This window comes from Aulonocara sp. 'chitande type north' Nkhata Bay, linkage group LG6 (assembly GCF_057382095.1).
Source record: "Aulonocara sp. 'chitande type north' Nkhata Bay isolate Kocher_YH1m ecotype deep benthic linkage group LG6, A_spYH_male_GT1.1, whole genome shotgun sequence".
NCBI lineage: Eukaryota > Metazoa > Chordata > Actinopteri > Cichliformes > Cichlidae > Aulonocara > Aulonocara sp. 'chitande type north' Nkhata Bay.
This window is the reverse complement of record NC_141349.1, coordinates 11681962-11687235: the sequence shown is the minus strand read 5'-3', so window position 1 is coordinate 11687235 and position 5274 is coordinate 11681962.

The window sequence follows — 5274 nt, the reverse complement described above, 5'->3', positions numbered from 1 at the left end:
CACAAATGCTACGGCAAGGAGGAGTCAGGACGCCAGGTCAGGGGGGAGATTACGTGAAGTTCCCTCAGAAGGTCTGCTAGATGATGTTAATGCAGCACTACGGGCAATACCTACAACCACGATTACCGACACTAACAAGCTGATCTACAATACGGCAACAGTGATCAGTGAGATGCTTGGCTACAAGTTGAACAGCGACAAGGGGCAGTACCCTCCATGGAGAAGGAGGCTAGAGGGCAAGATCAAAGTAGCACGGAGGGAGGTTAGCCAACTAACGGAGTTGCAGAAAGGTGCGACAAATAAGGTGCCTAAGAAATACAGCAAGCTGTCCATACCTGAGGCCTTGGAAACTGCCAAGCAAAGACTCACAGCCTTGGCCAGCCGCTTGAGGAGGTACACCAGAGAGATAGAAGGCAGGAGAATAAACCAGCTGTTCTCCACAGAACCAGCAAAGGTGTACTCTCAGTGGCAAGGGAACAATAAGAGAACAGCACCACCAAGGCTGGAGACGGAGCAATACTGGAAGAGCATATGGGAGAAGGATGCAACCCATAACGGCAATGCTCAGTGGCTAGAGGATCTGAGGGCTGACCACAGCGACCTCCCTGAACAGGGTCCAGTAACCATCACAGTGGCAGATATCCAAGAAAGGGTCTCCAGTATGAAGAGTTGGACAGCACCAGGGCCCGACATGGTTCACGCCTACTGGCTGAAGAAGCTGACTGCACTCCACGAGCGTCTGGCAGCACAAATGAACCAGCTGCTAGTTAACGAGAGACACCCGGAATGGCTAACTGAAGGCCGGACGGTCCTGATCCCCAAGGACCCCAAGAAGGGACCGGTCCCCTCCAACTACCGACCAATAACCTGCCTCAGTACTACATGGAAGCTCCTGTCAGGCATCATATCGGCTAAGATGAACAGGCACATGGGTCAATACATGAGCGGGACACAGAAAGGAATTGGCAAGAATACCAGAGGCGCAAAACACCAGCTACTGGTAGACAGAACAATCAGCCGAGACTGCAAGACCAGACTGACCAACCTGTGCACTGCCTGGATTGATTACAAGAAGGCCTATGACTCAATGCCCCACAGCTGGATACTGGAATGCCTAGAATTGTACAAGATCAATGGGACCCTAAGAGCCTTCATCAGGAACTCAATGGGGATGTGGCGTACAACACTAGAGGCCAACTCCAAGCCCATAGCACAAGTCACCATCAAGTGCGGGATCTACCAAGGAGATGCTCTGTCCCCACTGCTGTTCTGCATAGGCCTGAACCCCCTCAGTGAGATCATTAACAAGACTGGCTACGGATACCGACTACGGAACGGAGCAGTTGTCAGCCACCTCCTGTACATGGATGACATCAAGCTGTATGCCAAGAGTGAACGAGACATCGATTCACTGATCCACACTACCAGGCTATACAGCAATGACATTGGAATGTCGTTCGGACTGGAGAAGTGTAGTCGGATGGTAACAAAGAGAGGGAAGGTAGTCAGAACTGAGGGGATTGAACTACCAGAAGGCAACATTGCAGACATAGAGGACAGTTACAAGTACCTGGGGATCCCGCAGGCGAATGGGAACCATGAAGAGGCCGCTAGAAAGGCTGCAACCACCAAGTACCTGCAGAGGGTCAGGCAAGTCCTGAGGAGTCAGCTGAATGGTAAGAACAAGATCCGGGCCATCAACACGTACGCCCTGCCCGTGATCAGGTACCCTGCTGGGGTAATAGGCTGGCCAAAGGAGGAGATAGAAGCCACTGACATAAAGACAAGAAAGCTCCTGACCATGCATGGAGGGTTTCACCCCAAGTCCAGCACCCTGAGGCTGTACGCTAAGCGGAAGGAAGGGGGCCGGGGACTGGTGAGTGTCAGCACCACAGTCCAGGATGAGACAAGGAACATCCAAGAATACATTGGGAAGATGGCCCCAACTGACCGAGTGCTCAGTGAATACCTCAGGCAGCAGAAACCCAAGAATGAGGAGGGAGACGAGGAACCATCATGGAAGGACAGGCCCCTGCACGGTATGTACCACCGGCAGATAGAGGAGGTGGCTGATATCCAGAAATCCTACCAGTGGCTGGACAAAGCTGGACTGAAAGACAGCACAGAGGCACTAATCATGGCAGCACAAGAACAAGCTCTGAGTACAAGATCCATAGAGGCTGGGGTCTATCACACCAGGCAAGACCCCAGGTGCAGGCTGTGTAAAGATGCCCCAGAGACTATCCAGCACATAACAGCAGGGTGCAAGATGCTAGCAGGCAAGGCATACATGGAACGCCATAACCAAGTGGCCGGCATAGTGTACAGGAACATCTGTGTCGAGTATAACCTAGAAGTCCCGAGGTCAAAATGGGAGATGCCCCCAAGGGTGGTGGAGAATGACCGAGCTAAGATCCTGTGGGACTTCCAGATACAGACGGACAAAATGGTGGTGGGTAACCAACCGGACATAGTGGTGGTAGACAAACAGAAGAAGACGGCCGTAGTGATCGATGTAGCGGTTCCCAATGACAGCAATATCAGGAAGAAGGAACACGAGAAGCTGGAGAAATACCAAGGGCTCAGAGAAGAGCTCGAGAGGATGTGGAGGGTGAAGGTAACGGTGGTCCCCGTGGTAATCGGAGCACTAGGTGCGGTGACTCCCAAGCTAGGCGAGTGGCTCCAGCAGATCCCGGGAAAAACATCGGAGATCTCTGTCCAGAAGAGCGCAGTCCTGGGAACAGCTAAGATACTGCGCAGGACCCTCAAGCTCCCAGGCCTCTGGTAGAGGACCCGAGCTTGAAGGATAAACCGCCCGCAGGGGCGTGCTGGGTGTTTTTTTTTTTTTTTTTATTGTAACGATGGTTAAGTGTTACTGGACAGTGACATGTTGGTTTTCTCTGCACACTTTTGTTGTTCCTTTAAGATTCATGTTTGGTTGGGCTGCAGGAAGTAGTGAGGGTGGTGTACAGGAAGGGGTGGGGGGACCTGGTTGTTCTGTGTGTGTGCCAGGCTGAAGAGAGGTGTAGTTCGAGAGCGCTTCCCCCTGAGTTAACAACCCGCTGGCTTATGTGCCGAATAAACGGACAAACTGAGACCCCAACCGTCTGGTTCTTGTGAACGTTACATTGGTGTCAGAAGTGAAGAAAGAAAAAAGAACCCCAGAACGCCCGAGACCCTGTTGCCGGCGACGCTTGCCGTTACGAGACGAGGATGTTGCTGGGCAGGATTAAGAAGGAGACGGAGGAGAGGGAGGTTCGTCCGCGCTCGCCCGCCCATGGAGTGAGGGAAACGGCGCTGCGGCTGTCTGCCGAGGCTGGATTTTCTCCAGGTTTGACTAGGCTCGGGAACTGTTCGCACAGCGGCCGCGATTCCGGCGGGAAGGAGTCGACCTCGCTTGGCGCGCCGTCACGTGATGTAAACAAACATGGCGGCGCCCAGCAAGCTGCAGCGAATATAAAAACGCCTAAGTTCAGCGGCAAGACGCCATGGGAAGTGTTTATCGCACAGTTCGAGCTGTTAGCTGTTGCAGCTGGCTGGTCTGAGGAACATAAAGCTCTCCAATTGGCTTTGTGCCTGTGTGAGGATGCAGCTGCATGCCTGCTGCTGCTGACCGAGGAGCAGAGGGGAGATTATAATGCTCTGGTCGGAGCACTTCAGAGGCACTTCGGGCAGTATAACCAACCAGTGCTGCTGAGGTCGGAGTTCCACAACAGACGCAGATTGCCAGGTGAGCCCCTCCGCATTTTGGCCCATGAAGTCGAGTGCCTTTGCCGGAGGGCATATGACAGCATGCCACCATCAGTGCAGGCAGAGTTAGCTCGGGACCAGTTCCTGCAGGCCCTGAGCCCTAAAGAGCTCCGCATGCAAACTCAGCTTGCTCGGCCGGCCACACTCAGTGCAGCCCTGGAGCTAGCGTTGGAGAGGGAGATGCTTGCAGGATCCTCTGGGGGCGCTGACGACGCACACGTGGTGAGGGCTGTGTCAGCACCTGTGGAACAGATGGAGACGCCAGCGGGCCTGTGCAGTTTGGTGCAGACAGCTTCGCTGCAGTCGCCTTCCCCTCGGGCTGGCCCACACCGCCGACCTCAGAGCTGCTGGGGATGTGGACAAGTCGGACATCTCATCAGGCAGTGCCCCAAGCTTGCAGCGGTTCAGGGAAACGCCCACGGGCCCGTGTAGGCGGGAGTACACGGGCCTGGGAGAACGACATCCCCACACCACCGCCACCTCCACCCGGTGCGGCCATCACTGTGGGCTGGACCCAGGTTGGCGGCTTTTGCCATGTTCCAGTGACGATTGCGGGGGTGTCCTGTACGGCCCTGCTGGACACGGGATCCAATGCAACGCTGGTCCGACCCGATATTGTCCCAACCGGAGCTGCTGTACAACCGACTAACGTGCAACTTAAGACTGTGACCGGTGATCTGGCCCCAATGAGAGGGAAGGGAGTGTTCCAGTTCAAGGTGGGGGACCTCGGTGTGTCTTATGCTGCCTGGGTGGCTGACGTGCAGGACGCCTGCATCCTTGGGCTGGATTTTTTACGAGCCATTGGTGGTGTACTGGACTTAGGCAAAGGCCTCCTCGTACTCCCTGATGGGAAGAAGGTGCCGCTTATTCCTCCCCCGGTCTGCACAGCATCTGCCACGGCGTCCACCTCCACCGCAGAGACCCCTGCAGACCCGCCAGCAGAACAGCGAGCGGAGGAGGAGGAGGAGGAGAGGCTCTCAGCAGTGAGGAGTATCTGGTCAAAGAACTGTGAGGGGCTGACTCCACAGCAGCAAGAGAGTCTATGGCAGGTACTAAAAGAGTTTAGTGACATTTTTGCCCTGAAAGAAAGTGATGTTGGCTTGACACACTTGGTAGAGCACGTCATTGAGACCGGGGATGCCCAGCCTATTAAAGTGCGCCCCCGCCGCCTGCCCCTGGCTCATCAGGAGGCTGCAGACAGGGAGCTGTGTGAAATGATGAAGGCGGGCATCATAGAACCATCTGATAGCCCGTGGGCCTCCGCGGTGGTGATGGTGCCTAAGAAAAAAAGTCCTAGGATGCGTTTCTGTGTGGACTACAGACCACTCAACAAAGTGACGAAGAAAGACTCTTACCCCCTTCCCAGGATTGATGAGTCCCTCGACTTAGTAGCCGGGTCCTCCTGGTTTTCCACCCTGGACCTGCGGAGTGGCTACTGGCAGGTGCCACTGTCCCCGGAATCCAGACCGAAGACAGCCTTCTGCACTAACAGGGGACTATGGCAGTTCAAAGTCCTGAGTTTTG